Here is a 19,845-nt window from a genome sequence, read left to right on the forward strand (position 1 = left end):
CACAGACAGTAGAATTATGAAATTACTTAAAGATATCTTATGTCCTATTTAAGTGGACTAAAAAAGCACTCTTCAACTAGTTGCATTTAATATAAACTGGAACTATATGTTTTCATTTGATTGTAAATAATATGCAATTAAGTGTCAGAAAACATTGTGTCATGTGCACGCAATCAGCTCTGTTCATGCTCTCACTCGCCTGCTCTCACACTTAGAGTGCTAATTGGACACAACTGTTGATCATCAACTCAGCATTTGGACTCACTTATGACAAGTTCACAATTCACGATTTTTTCAAATTCATCAGATCAATCTTCTTTTCACATTGCATGACTATCTGGTGTAGCACTCAGTTGCTGCGTGCACATTGCACGATGGAACAGTGACAGGGGGTTTCACATTGCATGACTCTACAGTAGAAAAAGAATCTCTGACACCTCTGTCTGGTCTGCAAACTACGTTTCACAACCAAACATGCATGAAGTGATAAGGAAATAAAGCAAGGGCACGTGTGAGACCGGAGTTCTCGCGCAAGACTGGAATTGTTATTGAAAATATTATCCGCAAATAGCTTGCAATCCAGATTGTCTATGTGCTAATTTGTTAACACTTTATTTTACAGTGCCGTAGTTACGTTACTACATGTACTTACTATAGTAATAACAGTAAACTATGCATAATTACAAGTAACTAACCCATAAACCAAGCCCTAACTGTAACTCTGTAGTAAGTACATGAAGTTAATTACATAGTACTACTCAGTACTTATTTGAGTAATTACAATGTAACTACAGCACTGTAACCAAATACGATTATGGAGGAGGAAATGGTTGGGGAGATGCGGGTCTATAATTCCTCCCCGAACTTCCCGCTGCTCTCTCATTGGCTGTAGGTAATCGCCGATGTCATTTTCAATCAGAACACATTTCACACAGCAGGATTTTAAATTGCAGACAGGTCCAGATACTTACCATGCAAAATATCTCAAGGGCGTCTGCGACACATCGTAGATTCTGTCAGATCGCGTCTTTGATAATTCACACTGCATGATTATGAGTGAAAATCAGGCCTAAAATTGTGCAGTGTGAACTCAGCATTATAAGCACCTCACTCATTGCCTGGCCTTTGTAAAGTTTCTACCAACTCACATTCCGCCCTTCACTTGTATGAATTCTTGGATCCTTGTATGGATTCCTAATGGATCCAAAGGTAGTTGATAACACTGTTAAACAAAGCTGACAGTGATAGACATTAATTGAAAGATAATTAGATCTGTTTTTAAATCCTAATGTGTGGTTTCATGTATAATGAATAAAGCCCAGGGCCTCAGGACCTCATGTACAAGTAGATTTCATTCTAAAAGTGAATATTTTTAAATGTATTATTATGTAATATATACATATATCGTAGAAGTACATTTATAGTAATTATATATATATATCAGTGGCGTGCAGTGGTGTTCTGAAATGAGGAGGCACATTTTTTTTTTTTTTTTTTTTTTAATGAATCATTGTAAATTCATGTGCATTACTCTTAAAGTTGACACATCTTCCTTGTTAAATGAACATTACTTTACAGTACATCAAAAAAGAAAAAAAAGAAACCAAAGACAATTCTATTTTGTAATTTTACATTAACAATGTAATGTTCTATTTATCAAAACCAAGTCAATCTCATCAAGCATCAAGTGTTTTAAGCATTTCTACCAGATTTCTACATTCATTCCAAAATAATAACTAAAGGCAATAATAATTTAAACAATATATTTTATTTGTTTATTGCGGTTTTTCTTTTTAATTGTCAACCTAGAATATTTTGGATCATCAGTCATGCTCCATTAACACCGTCTGTCACAGACACGAATTGCATTTTTAATTTCACCAAGCTGATTGCACTAAAAAAACCCGCAGTCATCTTGCTTTCAGTCAATTTCAAGTTTGATTTTGACGTGACATAAAGTGGTGATATCTAACTGTGATCTGTTTACTACGGTGGCCGAGAGAGCTCAACGCGCTGCAAATAAAGAAAACATCTTCATCAGTTTGACAACACACGCGCTGCAAACTCCACAACACTTACAAATAGTGAAACGCGCTGCAAATAAAGAAAACATCTTCATCAGTTTGACAACACATGCGCTGCAAACTCCACAACACTTACAAAAAGAAAAACGCGCTGCAAATAAAGAAAACATCTTCATCAGTTTGACAACACATGCGCTGCAAACTCCACAACACTTAGAAATAGTGAAACGCGCTGCAAATAAAGAAAACATCTTCATCAGTTTGACAACACATGCGCTGCAAACTCCACAACACTTACAAAAAGAAAAACGCGCTGCAAATAAAGAAAACATCTTCATCAGTTTGACAACACATGCGCTGCAAACTCCACAACACTTACAAATAGTGAAACGCGCTGCAAATAAAGAAAACATGTGGAGTTTGCAGCGCGTGTGTTGTCAAACTGATGAAGATGTTTTCTTTATTTGCAGCGCGTTTTTCTTTTTGTAAGTGTTGTGGAGTTTGCAGCGCATATGTGTTGTCAAACTGATGAAGATGTTTTCTTTATTTGCAGCGCGTTTCACTATTTGTAAGTGTTGTGGAGTTTGCAGCGCATGTGTTGTCAAACTGATGAAGATGTTTTCTCATTTGCAGCGCGTTGAGCTCTCTCGGCCACCGTAGTTTACTTACTTTTCAGTTAGTCTTCCGATTGACGCCATCATTTGTTCAGTCAAACCTACGCGCGGAAAGCGCACGTCAACGAGAGGCGGGATTTATCGCACAAACCAATCATATCCAATCATAACCAATTACATCCAATCATAGCGCGATGGAGACATTGCCTCCTCTCACGTGACTTTCCCCCATTAATTTCCCCCACAAAACCCACCGCACGCCTGATGATTTTCTATAGATTCCTATGAGACCAAAGGGAGGCATGACTCCATAGACTGTAAAGCATGACTCCTCCGTGTAACTTTACCTACTGGTGTCGCTGTTGGGCAGTGTTCCTTAAGAAATACGCGTGACTTGCGCTCTTTTTAATGTCATAATTTGTAATATTTGTGTTGTTTTATATGTAATATGGATTATTTTCTCATCCTATTTTTTTTTGAGGAGGCACTGCCTCCCTTGCCTACTCGGAGGAAACGCCCCTGATATATATATATATATATATATATATATATATATATATATATATATATATATATATATATATATATATATATATATAATATATATATAATATTACTATAAATGTACTGCTACTATATATGTATATATGTACACTACAAGTCAGAATCTATGCAAAGTTTAATGTAATAGAAACCAGTTTGCTGAAAGGTGTGTGTATGCATAACCTTTATTTCTCAACCTACTTTATTCCCAAGTGGAAACACCACATTTTAAATGATATATTGTGTTTAATAGCATTTTGTGATGGAAATAACCTTTCATAATTTTTTGGAATATTTTTTTTGGAAATTGTTAGTTTCATATCAATAATTTTTAGCATCCTAAATAGACACAATTAAATAATACATAGCTTTTGCATTTGACAATTACAGCTTGATTGGAAGTGACACACAGCAAAAATCTCTTCGTCACTGTTATTACCTTTAAAGGGTTAGTTCACCCAAAAATGAAATTTCTGTCATTAAGTACTCACCCTCATGTTTTTCCAAACCCGTAAGACTTTCGTTCATCTTCGGAACACAAATTAAGATATTTTTGATAAAATCCAAGAGTTTTTTTTTTTAGTTTTTTTTATCCCCAATAAAAAGCAACACAATTACCACATTCAGGGTCCAGAAAAGTAGTAAAGACATCATTAAAATAGTTCTTGTGATTACAGTGATTCAACCTTAATGTTTTGAAGCAACAAAAATACTTCTTTGTGAAAACAAAACAAAAATAACAACTTTATTCAACAATTTACTCTCTCCCCTGTCAGTCTCCTAAACAGTTCTAACGTCGGAATGTCGACTCAGTATTGTTCACATGTAACACGCAGAGGTTTAGTTGGCAGAGACGGAGCCTTCAAAGTGGATGCCTCACACATTAAGAGATAGCTAGCCAGCGTCTCTTCGAATGGAGGCATCTATACATAACCGTGTTCCCACATTCCTTCCACATCAGCATAATTTGCATGCTGGAAAGAGTGAATGCGGGCAGAAAATGGCTTTTCCCAAGATCTCTCTACTTCAGGGACACAAATATAACCCTGCCAAAAACAATATGGATTTTGAGAAGCTTGTTTATGTTTGTGGTTTAGGTGCTCTGGAATCCATCAGGAAAATACTGTGATTGAGTCAACTTCACAATGGAACTCTCTATCATATCAATGAGATCATACAAAAGTCTGTCTGCATCCCACACAGTTCAACTGCAGTACATTTCATATGTAAATTGCAGGCGTATTAATGCTGGAACATAATGCCAAAATCATTTTGCTTTGACTCAAAGATTGAATTTAGCAGCACTGGTTCTCTCAGAAAATACTGTAAATCTACCACAGTGTGTTGCTTTCTTGTTAAACTTCATATCTGAGATCAGTTGGCTAAAAATATATGGCTGAATGGATGAATTGTAAGAGTTTTCCACAGATGTACAATCAAATACACTTCATTCAGAGAAAAGAACCAGAATTATTTAAACTAATTATATTTTTCAATTTATATGTTTTTATTAAATCTATTAAAAATTAAATAAGCCAGGCTTACAGCGTTAAATAGGGTAACAGAGCTGATACACTGGGTTGCTACTAAACCAATTTACTCCACACACCATACATCATTCATGAATCCCCTATACGATGTCAGTTAAGTATGACAGTAGATCTGTGCAGCATCATAATGATGTGATATGTCCATCATTTTTCTTACATTCACACATACGCTAGTTAACCTCAGCACCTCTATCTCCCAAATACGGATCCTAAAATAAACCTCAGGTGCCCAGAGCTCTGAGAGTTATGAATATTGCAGGTTCCACAGCATTAATTATTAATGGGAACAAGTATGAAGCCTTGGAGAATGTTGAACAAACAAAACAAGCCTCAGAGTTTAGGTCAGATATAAAGGAGAAAAGAATTAGCCCTGACAAGTTGTGTAAATTTGCAAATAATATCTCTATGCTAACATTATCCGTAACACAAGCTATTGGATAAGCTTCTGTACTTTGCACCTAGTTTGTAGTACCTATTTTACAACTACAGTCAAACAGCCCTTTTGAAATAGTAGCTACCACTGAAGGTATAAAATGGGCAGTATTTAAAATTTTCACTTGACATAGCAAAAAAATGGCACACAACAGAACGGAATGTCTATTTACACCAAGTGCAAATCAGAGGCTATTTACACTAACTCTGCCCACCATTGTCTGATTGAGCCAGACCAAATTAAAAAGGAAATGATCTCTAACAACAGAAGAAGTGCTGTAATGCTATGTAAAAACAATCTGACCAAAGACAACAAAGTAGAGCTTTTACTATAATGCTACTTGTTGGAACAGGTAACTTGTTTAAGGTGCTGTGAACAATTTCAGAAGTATTCTAACTCCCTGATTTAGCCAAAAAAGTCTGTTATTCCTGGAGAAACCTAAAAGGGCTTGTTTATCACAGTGCCAGTTGCTAGATCCAGATGGTGCAGTTCCAACAGCTAGGACCATGCTAACTATTCAAACCTTGATACCTTGGCCAACCTGGATTCACAAAAATCTTATTATGAAGTTAAAAATGGTCTTAAGATAAAATTCTTAACAAGTTAAAAAATATTTTTTTAAAAGCATCTATTTTTCTTAAGAAAAAAGGACAGGCACTGGTGTTATCGGATTGTGTGGTGGTTCATGCTGAAGACTCTCTGGTCAATTCAGAAAAACACCACAAAGGCCGTAATAATCATAATAAACATGGATACCATTTTTGTCGGAAATAGCTTGATGGGAGTTTAACAGACAGGGTCATATTTTTTAATGCATCATGTATTTGTAACAGTTATTTTTAAAGACCCTGTCGCTCTATTATTTTCAAAGACCCTTGCATGCCGTCTTTCTTACACTACGTCTGTTGAACACATCCTTTGTACTTTATGTGCTCCAGAAAATTGTCATTATTCTAATATTAAAAACAAGGTTTGACTTGCTTTTGTAGAATTGTTACTGAATTTCAAATTCATCAAACTAATTGTTTCATTTTCGATCATTGGTATTACTTCAGTACTTGTGCAAAATATATGAAACAACCCAATAAATTCATTAAACATCTTGCCATTTTGGGATTTAACAAAAAAGTTGGTGTTTATCCTATCTATAAGAGAATATTTTTATATTTTAAGTTAGAAAATAATAAGAAAATAGCAGTTAAGAGAATTGTATTCTCTTCGTTTTGTGATTATGGCCTTAGATGTCAGAAAACCAGAACACTAAGTTGATTAATCTGGTTCTAGTTAATCTGCAGAGTCTAGTTCTTCTTGTCTAGTTTTCTGAATGACTAAAAAAAAAGTGTAGGCTTTTCATGGTATTTCAATAATGACAACTTTCAGTCTGTATCGAAGTTTTGAATTTCAAATTTTGCCAACAGATAAGCAGACAAGCTGCTGTGAGAATGTAAGATATTCTGCTGCTGCTGCTTAAATAAACATAAATAAATTCTGCCGCAGATCTAGCCAGGTGGAGTTGGGGAAGTGGAGGAGTCCAGAGGAACTGTTTAAATGTTGAGCAAGCAATCTCATTGGCTGCAGGATCAGCAGAGGCCAATCAGCTTGCGCCATGCAGTAATGATGTGACTGCTTGCGGATTGCATGTAAAGGACCACAGATCAGTCTGTGCCATCTAGAGTTTCATGACGGAATTAGATATTTCTGTTATATTCAAAAAATTACAGCATCATTGGCAAAAGCTTTACTATTTAAATAACCTGAATGAAAATTTTATGCGCTATTTTTTACTCAATTTTTCTTAATCCAGTGTGTGTGTGTGTGTGTGCGTGTGATTTATGAGGACACAAATTTATATAATGACATGGGTATTACACTGGTATTATGACGTAAACATGAAATATGTGGACATTTCATGAGTAGACCATCATGTTGCTTTAAAATAGCTTTACAGTTTTTTCCAATTGCTAACACACAATTTTTCAAACTAGTCTGGTTTTATCAAAACACTTAACACAATTCACAAAACCACACACCCAAACTGCAAAATACCTCATATATCCTGCAAAATGAAGCACTGCAACCGAAACTACACAGAGCATTATCAAAATCAAACTTTTGCATGAAATGGCACACACTTCATTCATATTACCAGATTTTTGCCTAACCACCTACACACTGTTGGGCATAATGAAAAGCACCCCCATCTTTAGTATGCTTTGCCATAATACTAAAATATGGATCAGATTGTTCACATGCACAGAAATATTTGCAGATACACACACATGCTGTTGCAACATTTTTATTTTTTTTCCTTCACTACAGTAAACAAGTCAGTACAACATAAGCACAGCAGATATATTTACATGGGACTGAACAAAAATATTCTTACAAAAAAAGTAAACTGAAAAAGAAAATGTCTGAAAAAAAATATATTACAGTAAAAAAAAAAAACAAAAAAAAAAGGCAAGAAAAATAATTAGGCAGCATCTTGCCGCACAGCCGGGTCTGGCCACAACGCCTCGTCAACATCACAGGCAATATCTTCCCTTGCCAGACATCGAGGGAAGAAGCGCCTTGAGTGCCTTATCCATCCCTGAATTGCACCCACATCAATCTCATCACATGCCTCTTCCATGGCCTGCACAAGAGGCATGCGCACAAAGGGCTGCCGGTCGTATACCTTCCACCGCCATGCCGAAAAGAATTCTTCTATGGGGTTCAGAAATGGTGAGTATGGTGGGAGGTATTGCACGAGAAATGTTGGGTGGTCAGCAAACCAGTTTTGGACTGGGGCTGCACGATGAAAGCTCACGTTGTCCCATACTACAACGTACCGGTTTCTTTGATGGTCTGCATCATTCATACACTCTGGTGGTATGAGAATGTTGTGAAGTCTGTCCAGAAATGTGAGAATATGGGCTGTGTTGTATGGTCCAAGTTTGGCATGACGGTGGAGGACACCATGCATATTGGAGATGGCAGCGCACATTGTGATGTTCCCACCACGTTGGCCAGGAACATCTATAATGGCTCTGTGGCCAATGAGGTTTCTCCCTCTTCTTCTGGTCTTTGCTAGGTTGAACCCAGCCTCATCTATAAAGATGAACTCATGTGGGATTGCATGAGCATCCATTTCCAGTACTCCCTGAAAACAAAGAACAAAAATCACTCAATATGGTGTTATCCAGTACACTGGGAAACAATGTTGTGTGTAGTGTACTGCAGTCAATATAGTACTTACATCCACATATGCTCGTCTGAACTCTTTGTTTCTTTGAGAGTTTCTCTCAAACGGCACCTTATAAAGTTGTTTCATTCTGATTTGGTTTCGCTTGAGAATGCGAGCCAATGTGGACAGACTAACTCGTTGAATGTTGTTGAATAAGGTGTTGTCTTGGATGATGTGGCTTTGAATTTCTCGTAATCTGATTTCATTATTTTCCAAAACCAAGTTTACAATGGCAGCTTCCTGTACCCCGGTGAACATTTGGCCCCTTCCTCCACCATGGTGTCGTCTCTCAGTCCTTTAGAAAAAATAAAATAAAAATATATATAGGGCTTGGACAATGCAGCCTAAATATTTTCCCCCACAGTAGAGTACATTGTACAGGAAACTTGTACAGTTCATGAATGGCTGATGTCATACACTAAGTAAACAGGTGTCACCCAACTGATACACTATGACATGGGGTATACTACATGTGTACTACATGAAATTTTGGTTACATACCTGTTCTCCAGTCTAAAGGTCCGGATGACAGAGGCGACAGTAAAACGGCTCAAGTTTGGCTGCACTCTCTGTCCAGCCTCACGCATTGTCAACCCATGGTTGATGACATGATCTACTAAGGTTGCTCTGATTTCATTTGAAAGTGTTTGTCTTCTTTGGCCATGAACTCCTCTACCTGCTCTACCCCTACCTCTCACTCTTCCTCCCCCTCTTATTCTCAACCTCCCTCTTCCTCTTCCTCTTCCTCTTCCTCTCTCTGCAATGTCTTCCATTGTTGTTGTAAAAAAAAAAGGTTCTCACCTGTGGTCTTTTCATAGTGCTTACATCCTGATTGAAGTGTTAACAATTAACCACTGAGGTGTTTGGCCAAGTGGCACATGTAATTGGCCAATTAGCTCATGTAGTGTCATTTTGAATAGCAGTGTTTTGAAATGGCAAACATGTGACTTTATGTCAGATTGTTGTGTCTTATGCAGAGAACTGTATTTAGTGAATTTAAAAAGTGCTATTTTGAAATGCAAAATGTGTGTAAAACAGAAAAGGTGTTTAGACTTTTGGAGACTTGAGAAGAAGTTTTGCTCTCTGTGTGTCAGTTTAAATAATTGTGCTGTGCATGTCATTTTAGTGTGTTAGCAATTGGAAAAAACTGTAAAAACATACTAAACAATGTTTTATTAAAAATGTAATAATGCAGAATGTTTTCTGTGATGGGTAGGTTTAGGGGGACATAATGTACATTTTGTACAGGATAAAAACCATTACGCCTATGGAATGTCCTCACTAAGATAGCAAAACAAACCTGTGTGTGTGTCTGTGTTTGTGTATGTGTGTGTGTGTGTCTGTGTGTGTGTGTGTGTGTGTGTGTGTGTGTGTGTGTGTGTGTGTGTGTGTGTGTGTGTGTGTGTGTGTGTGTGTGTGTGTGTGTGTGTGTGTGTGTGTGTGTGTGTGTGTGTGTGTGTGTGTGTGTGTGTGTGTGTGTGTCTGTGTGTGTGTGTGTGTGTGTAGTATGTGTAGAAAAGATTTTAACTTGGTACATAGAAAAATGCATTCTTATGAATGATTCAGTTCTTTGCATTAAACTGTCCTCTGACATCTGTGATAGGAAGAAAGTTACCTCTCTCTCACACACACACAATCACTTTTACACTCTCATTAAAGTTTTTTTCCTGTCTCAGGGGAAGTGACTCTTGTTTTATACTGTCACAATCATGCAGCCCTGAGCAGGCAGAGGAAGCAGCATGGCCCATTATAGCAGTCAGAAAATGTGGAGAGCACAGCATCAGTGCAGTCAATGACTATTGAACTGAAAGAGCCCATGGTAAGAAGAGCAGCTTTGCTTTTGTCTTATTTCAGGTGGAACAACATGGCGACATGATGATCTGTCTTTGTAAAACTGTTTGAGTCTTTTTTTTTTCTTTTTTTTTTGTCCAGTAATGTATTGTTCTCTGATCTGGACTGAATGCGAACACACACTGATAAACCAGGTTGACTCAGTCCAGAATTGAAGAGGTGAGAAACTCAATTTGACTACATCCCTGACAAAATGTTGAATTAGAAAGACAGTAAAAGTATTTTATTGAGTATTGAGTATTATTATTTTATTACTAGAAAAATTATGGAGCCCAGCACATGTCATGAGGATAAAAATATATACATTGTGGCCATGATTTAAGAATTCAGTCCCACAAATTAATAATTCATTCACTATTTTTAGTAAATCGTTGCCACATTGAACTAATTTAATTTTGATTAAACTAAGGGAACAAATAATTACAACATGGCCAAGTAAATCAAAGGAGAATTTTTATATTGTGTGCATGATTTACATAAAACAAGGGAACGAATTTGAGATTTCCTAGGTCTTCTCAGAAAAATCTGAGAAGCTGTCCATTTAATCTCACTGCGGTCTAGTAGAGTCCAAAAACAAAAGCAGAAGTGAATTTTTGTGCAGTTTGTCGGCATTAACATTTTACTCTGTTTGGCACACTTCTGAAAGATTCCCTCAGCCCATGTGTAAGTGTAGTAGAGCGCAGACAGCGTAACAGGTGTCTTTACTATGATTTTCATTCTGAATAATTAATCGGGTGCTTTCACCTAAAAAGGAACCCCATCTCGTTAATAATGGAGCAGGTTTTTCTGCGTGGCGAGGGGGGCTTAATTATTTAAGAGCAATATAAGCTTGCCAAGAGGTTAATAGGACCTTTTCTGGCATCGAACCGCAGGCTACATGTGGAGAGGCTTGGCTGGATTGATGACGGGATCTTGGCGCGGTGGTGTGAGAAGGTGGGGACTCAAGGCAAGAGGGCAGAAAGCCGGGGCACCTGGGGGCCATTTGAGAGAGGAGCGGTAGAGCAGCCCAGTGGAGGGAAAGAGTGTCTTTTCTTGCGGAACTGACGTGTTAAGAATGAATTGTTTATTTGCACATGCTGTTTCTGTTGTTTTAGCACTCTGTACTTCACTAAAGGAATTATCAGCTAACAGTGTGAACACATTCCAAAAGTTATGTTTAACATAGTCTCTCGTAGCCAGATTGACGGCAGAAGGTCTGGACTCCATAGCAGTTTTCATTGGCTAAGGGCCACCCAGAGGACATCTGACTGACATGTAAAGCAACCAATCACAGTTAGTTTTTTTCCACATAATGTTTAGGGGGGTGAAATTGTACCGGAAATGTCCTTACAATAACAGAATGGTGTGTAAATCTATTGGACATATTTTTATGAGTCTATGCTGCGAACTTTACATACTTCACATGAAAATCCAGCATTTAGCTGATCCTGATAAGTGCTCATTGTCACAGTTGTAAACACAACAGCCTGCTTCTTCCATAAGGGGGCTTGGCATCATGGCATCTTTGTTTCCAGGTGGACCATTAAAGAATGCGACACACGCGTCTCCTGGAAATCCATCTAATTTAATCAATTGGATGACAACTTCGAAAATCCTAAAGTGTTTCTAGTTAAGTGTGAGGGGAGGGGGAGGGGCAGTCTTAAAAATAGTGGTTAAAATCATTTTTATAAATCATAAATTCAGATATTTATTCTTTGTAATGTGTGAAAAGTATTTATATTAAAAGTTAATTATTTGTACATGATACATGTAATTTTTATTAAATTTTTTTGTCATAGTGTGATTTTTGGGGAAATGTATTGAATCCAATTAGGGTCAATTTGACCCTGACCATACAGGCAGTCACCAGAAATTGAACAGTTCATGGGGGTTAATGAACAAATGGCTTATATTATATAAAAAAAAAAAAAAAGTATGTATTTTATAAAAAAAAAAAAAAAAAAGTAGACTGGCTAAATTATGGGTCAGCAAAAATAACCCTTACACATAAAAAAGAAGCATACTTCAAGTTCAACAGATTGAAATAAGGCTTTTATTTACATATAAACATTTTTAATGCACACATCAGTTATGATAAACGGAAACTCAAGCATGTTTGCTTGACATGCGAGAACCAATGAGGTTCATTCGCGTGTGTTATGCAGCACGGTTTGAAGTTTGTTCTTGCATGTTGAAGCACATACTGTTGAGCTTCTGTTGTTCACTGATCAATGTTTATATTTGAAGAAAAGCCTAAATTAAAGCAATATAATATACATAACTATGCTTTCAGTGGTGTATAAAGACCTTACATAATGAACCGTAATGTTTTTATTACCTTAGAATGAGCCATTTATATCTACATACAATGCGGGTCGCTCCCTACATGTCAAGTCATCATTTTGTGCTGGCATGTTTCTTCAGCAGCCCTAAAAGGACAAACACTCTACAGAGCACGTTTTCTCACTATGTTGTTCTTCTTCTAAATAGTTTGCATTTTTAGTAGTAGTAGATGTCTTTGACTTGTGTCAGCCAGACGGCCACCGTAGCTTCTCAAATCACGCAAAAGGGAGGGGTGAGCTGCCATTGGTTGCAGTTCACAACCTTACCGCTAGATACCACTAAAATTTACACACTGCACCTTTAACATCTTTACAACCTACTTTTAAAAGTGTCAAAGCGGTAGTTGCATGTACTTTCAATGGAGGGAGAGAAATATCTCAGATTTTATTAAAAATATCTTCATTTGTGTTTTGAAGATAAACAAGAGTCTTATGGGTTTGGAACGACATGAGGGTAAGTAATTAATGACAGAATTTTTATTTTTGGGTGAACCCTTTAAATGCCTAAATAAGGTTGACAGTGCCATTATGACACTGTTTTCCATAATTTATGAATTACTGCTAATGCTCTTTTAAATAAAACTCTGTTTACTGCCTGATTTTCTGCAGGAGGTAATAGCATAATGACATCAATTGGAGGTAGAGACAACTTTTGTGAATAAATCTAATTTGCATAGAAATTAGGAGTGTATGCCCTGAAAATAATGACAGCGGTTTTATTCAAGTGTTTAAGCTGAACTGCGGGTGGTTTGTATACGTGCTTTTCTCACTAAAATGCTGTTGTTGTTTTGTTTTGTTTTTTATTCAACCCTTATTCTGGTTGGAGATGACTAGATATTATGAAGGGTAGAAAATAAACTGCATCCTTTACTGCATGCACAAGAAACAGTCAAATTTGCAGCTAACTAACATAACCAGAGAGAATCTGTTAATAGTTTTCCCCATTTTCTGAGTAAAAGAAAGAAAGAAAGAAAGAAAGAAAGAAAGAAAGAAAGAAAGAAAGAAAGAAAGAAAGAAAGAAAGAAAGAAAGAAAGAAAGAAAGAAAGAAAGAAAGAGAAAGAATTTAGTTTTATTGAATCCTCTCTTTTCTGTGCTACTCATAAAAAATATGTTATCAAGTGAGCTTCTTTTTTTTTTTCAAATTCAAAGTTTATGACTTAAAATTATTAGTAAACGTCTCGGGTTACTTGACTGTAACCCTGATCCCTGAAAAAGCAGGAATGAGATGCTGCGCTTGATTTAAGCGCTATGGGGAAAACGTCTTGGTTTGACCGGTTGTGAAAATTGTGGTTAATACGGCAAAGAATTTGCCTATAAATACTTGCCTATAAATAGACGTGTAACAGATGTGCTCATCATGTCATTCTGTCTGAAAAACATCCTGAACATGCCCTCAGTGTGGCAAATTAAGCACAGCATCTTGTTCCCGCTTTTTCAGGGAAGAGGGTTACAGTCAAGTAACCCAAGACGTTCCCATTCAAAAGCTGCTCTCAATGCTGCGCTTGATTTAAGCACTATGTGGAACGAGAATGCCAACGCCGCTGCACTGGAAGTGTCTGGACCCCTCATAGTTGTGTAGTGTGTGCTCACAATCATGAGAAAGGCCTCAAACACAAGTTTAGGATGTTGAATCAAGGATGTGTGAGCCCAGAGTAACATGAACATCCAAACTATAGAATCTAATAATTGTGTGCAGAGAGGACCAGCCTGCCACATCACATGCTTGCTGGTAGAATGAGCCCTCACGCCTAGAGACGAAGCTTGACCGCACACCTTATAGGCTAGGGCGATGGCATCTCTCACCCAATGCGACAGTCTGCTTTGTGGCAGCCGCCCCTGGTTACGGCCCCCATAACAATTGAACAGCTGCTCTCACTTACACCACTGGCTAGTGCAGTGGAATCTGAAGAGCACAAACTGGACACAGTAAGTGAAGTCTCTCCTGCTCTGGCGAAGTGAACGGTGGAGGACAGAAGGCTTCAAGGATGACTGGATGTATGGTCGAATATGGAACTTTTGGAAGATAATCAGGGTGAGGGTGCAAAATAGCCTTGACCAATCCAGGGGCAAAGTCTGAGCAGGATAGCGAAACCTACAGAGCATGCAAATCCCCAATCCTCTTTAGTGACGAGATAGCCATAAGGAAAACCATTTTTAGGGTCAGACGCTTGATCGCGCTGACTCTAGTGGTTCAAAAGAGTTGTCATCTAGCCCCTCAAGGACCATGGCTATATTAAATGAGGGAACTTTCGTTCTGACGGGTTTTCTCAGTCACCTAGCTCCACGAATGAAGCAGGCAAGCAGAGAGTGTTTCCCTACTGAAACCCCCTCTATCAAAGCATGGCAAGTCAAAATGGCAGCCACAGACATTCTGAGAGTATCAGAACATATGCCTGTTCACAGTTTTTCCTGCAGAAACTCCAGCACTGACATCTGGCAGTGGACTGGGTCTGCATGGGACCTTTCAAAGACACCACTTAAGGTCGCATATTCTTCTATTGGAGAGAGCCCTAGCACTCACAATGGTCTCAATTACATCCGCTGAAAGTCCAGCATCTCTTAGCCGGTCCCCCTCAGGGGCCAAACATGAAGATTCCATAACTCGGGCCGGGGATGGAATATTGTTCCCTGCGCCTCAGACAGGACATCTCTACTGTTTGGTATCCCCTACAGCAAGCCGTCGAGGAGAGATTATTTCTGAGAACCAGACTCTGGTCAGCCAACAAGGTGCTATCAGCAATACTCATGTCCCTTGTTGATGGACCTTCACCAGGACTCTTGGTAGCAGAGGGATTGGTGGAAATGCATGTAGACGCTTCCTGGGCCATGGCATCTAGACCCAGGGTGGGCTGGACAGTCAGCAAGAAGTACAGGGGACATTGCACTGTTTCTTGTGAAGTGAAGAAGTCCATCTCTGCTTCGTAAAATGTTTCTCAGAACTGACTGACCTCATCAGGATGGACCTTCCAATCCCCGTGTGACACATCCTGTCTGGACAATAGATCTGCTCCCACATTCATGCTTCTGGGAATGTAAATCGCCCTGAGGGACAGGAACTTGTCCTGAGCCTAAAGCAGAACCAGAAGCCTGTTCAGACAGCACAAACACCTTAGCAATTTAAGTAGGCAACTACAGTAGTTAGCATCCTGCGATGACAATGCCTAAAGTGGGACCCATGGTGAGAGACCAGGGTCTGAACCCCATAGGCAGGGTACGAAGCCCACAGCGCGTATCCCTTACCATAAAAAAAAAATGGCTTTTAGAAAGGGTATGAAGCACTCGGCGCATACCCTTACCTAAAACATGGATTGTAATAGGGAATCAAAACCTTGTTTTGAGCCACTATGGCAAGGGAGTGAGTGAGGCATCTGTTGTCATGAACAATGAACAACTCTCCTAGAGATGGACCCATGGACACTCATCCATATAGAAAGGGCACGAAATGCTCAGCGTGTGCACTTACCATAAACATGGATTTTAGAAATGGCACAAAGCACTTGCTGTGTGCCCTTACCATTATTTGCCTCTGGGGATTAGCCCTTGGCCGAAACCCCCTGGCTCTGAGCCACAGCTGAAACTGTCTCATGTGCATTTTTAAGGTTCCTAATATTGTTTAGGGAGTCTCCTACTGCAACAGGTTTACATGCATGCAAGGTTAAAAACACTTTAGTTTTTTTAATAATATACATTTAATGTTGCCTCAATTTTTCAAAGATTCCTAAGCGATTTATCTGAAGTAGTTTGAAGATTCAGTCTCTCTAAACCCCTCCTTTCCGTGAGCCTACTCTGCTCTAATTGGTCAGATGGCCCAGTCTGTTTTGATTGATACACCACGTACAGAGCGTGTTCAAAACGAAATGCCCATTGCCATATCTGAATTACAGCTCTGGAGGCTTATAATTTCTCAAGAGATTGTATACAATGTATGGACAGAAAAGATGGCATCAATTTTACCTTATCAATTCAAGCCTGATGATGAAACGTCTGAAGTAGTCAATCAACCAGAAACTCAATCACAAGCTCGACTGGAGCAGGATGTTTCTCAGTGATAAGTGTCAACTTTGTTTGTGGTATAAGAAATTAATCGTCATATTTTAGACAATAGTGGGCCCACAGCTGATCAACAGAACTACATTGTGAGTTAGCTGGTTAGCTGGAGACCTACAGCTGCACTGGGTGTACACAACATAACATACAAAACTACATATTTTGAACAATCGATAGAAAATATAAACATCAATTATCATACTAACAGATTTTGATTCAGGAAAGCAAGTTGGTCCAAATAAACTTGGCATTGATCCATCTTTCAAGAGCAAGTGTTTTGTGAATCCTGCGTTGAACTCCCCGAGATTTTAGAAGCAGTCATCAGTAAAATGATGGGAACACAAAGATTGGGATTGTACTGCTGTGGTATTGTTGAAAAAAAATGAATTTTAACCACTGATTATTTGCAGCCTCATCATTCGGAAGTGAAAATAAAACAAATTCACTTTCACAGTGTAGGACATAGCATCTTCTCAATGAAAAATGATGAAAAAGCTACAGTGTTTGAGGGTGGGTCAAGTTGTTCATGGGCAGACAACGTAGAACATAGGAGGACATTAGGCAAATGTGTTACCCAGTGACGTGTAACCATCACATTATCGTAAACGTGAGTTTCCTTGGTAAAAATTGCATATGAACACCCTCCCATTTCGAAAATTGAATGCGATGAGCTCGTAATCACGACTTCAGAAGTGGGAATTATCAAATTTCCGATAGCATGTGAATGCAGCATTATTGACGACTCGTTTGGGCAGTTCAGAGTCGATTCTTTCATTTGAGAGACAATAACTTTTTTTATTGTGCACTTTCGGTTTCACGACTTAGCAGATCATTTACACTCACAGACAGCAACATTACACACTGCATAAAAAGGTAATATTCAAGGATGCATAATAGGGGCACTTTAATACTGATATCTGCACCTTTTGTTTTGTTTTTGCCTTTAAATTAAATATTTACATTCTCCATGGTATAGAAGAGAACATATTGTATTGCAATGCATGATAATTTGGTCTTTTTATTGTAGTTTTGCAGAATTCTATTCACAACATATCTGGTTACCATGAAAACAGTGTCACGCACTGGGCGTTTCAGCCGTCACATGCTAGAAATGTCCAAAAATAAATATGTATTCAACAAGCTGAAAGATGCCAATCCATTTCTTTGTTGGACACGTTTAAATGTAACTGATGTTTAATTGTTGTCATTGTAAATACTCACTTTCCCATGCCCATGGTGGGGAATCAGAGATTGTGGGTCACATTCAACACTAAATAAAAACACATTTGGGTCACATTCAACACTATATAAAAACACTATGTTTTTATATATTCATTTCAATGCATGACAACCAAAATAAGATCCCTAGAAACAAGTGAACAGTTTTGCCATGCTATGTGCAAGTTCTACTAATTCACAAGAAGACAAGCTGTGAGAGTCATGCTGGCAAAGGTAATTTTAAACCAAACAAAATACAAAACTTTCAAAACACTCAGCAATTTGATTATTTGATTGATTATTTTATTGAGTGATAGGCATTGGGTTTAATCAGTGACATTATTAATAGTTTTACTATCCGAAGTCTTCTTGTCACCCCCTCAAGAAAAGAGTTACTATGGCAATTCTAATGCAGCATGAATGACCTACAATGGCAACGTTTTTCATAATCATGAAAGAAATTCAAAACATTAACTTAAGGGTGGAGTAAGTTTCAAAAATGCTGTTGGACATTGTTGATATTTGAAGTCAACCCAAACGAACCCACCTTTCTCTTCATTGCTCTGCCTCTAAAACTCACCCTCCAATCCTAACCATCCTGCTCCGAGTCGGTCTCGAACCCCGGCCTGATCGCTGCTGGTAGAACTCAACACGGTGTGACATCAGACGTCTGAAAGTGATTTTAACAATATCCTTCCTCTGTGTCGTTATTGTTATAGTTGTGTCTCCTCTGCTATATATAACAAACGTTAGAACTATATCTTTATTGTTAGCATTGTTTTTGGTTTGAACAGCCCCTTTTGTCTGTGCTACGCAATGAATTTGATTTCAGTGAAAAATGGCCTTAATGTTTGTAATAATCTGAAGATTATTTAAAAAAAAAAACTGTGTGGAAAGTATCTGAGGAAGTTATATTAATATATTTAAATTATCTACATGGATTGAATGTGAATAAATATACTTGGAAAGATGGTGGATAGAAAATCACACACAAAATAAATATATAACTATAGCCTAAAATAAATAGGCCTATCTAAATGCAAATGTTTTCAATTCATGCAAACACATAAAATAAAATAAGTCAAAATAAAATACATTCAAAAGCACTTTTTTTCAGTGCATTTAAACATATAAGGTGAACGAGGAGCCAGAATCTGGTGGTCAACATTTTAGGTGGTCAACACTCTCAAGCAAACACAGTGTTTTTGTTTGTGGGAAGGTTAAATAGTAGGCTAATATTATCGGTTAGCCATACATCACCGTCGAGTCAGATGCCAAATGGTTTTTATTAATCAGAAGCATTTAATAAACAAACACATGAGGGGCTAGATGTGTAGAACTTTCCAGTTCTGTACATTTCTACTTTCCACACAGGCCTGATAATTCCAGAGCCTATATTTATGAAGGTGCAACGTGTTAATTTCATCCCTGACACCTTTCGCAGCATTCCTCTGATTCTGAATAATGGCTTAACCAACATTTATCTGGGCATCCATCCACATTTCTAATCACTTGTCTCTGCTAGCGCTCACATAAGGGTGAATAATTCTGTCCCACCATCTTTCATTCCTAAATGACCTACTGATCTCCTCCATTCATTATGCAATATATGGAAGACAGAATTTAACTATCCATGTCCATTAATAAGAACATTACACATTAAACGATCTCATAAATGTTAATTAAATTAAAAGTAGACTATGCTGGGATGATTATTCACAGGGTTAACTAGGCATAAAGTTTCAAAGTTTGTTATTTGAGGTCCTAATAAGTAACATTGTATTGTGATCAAAGCACGGTTATTATTACAGTTAACTAAACTAAACATAAACCTATACAAAAATTGGTAACACTTTAAAATAATGTTTGTTAACTACATTAAACTAAAAATGTAACTAGTTTACATGAGCTAAAGCTAAACAATACTTCTACAGCATTTATTAATCTTAGTTTATGTTGTTGTATCTGTTAACATTAGTGAACTAACAAAATAAGTTAATGTTAACTAATGTTAACA

Source organism: Chanodichthys erythropterus, chromosome 10, assembly GCF_024489055.1.
Source record: "Chanodichthys erythropterus isolate Z2021 chromosome 10, ASM2448905v1, whole genome shotgun sequence".
Taxonomy (NCBI): Eukaryota; Metazoa; Chordata; class Actinopteri; order Cypriniformes; family Xenocyprididae; genus Chanodichthys; species Chanodichthys erythropterus.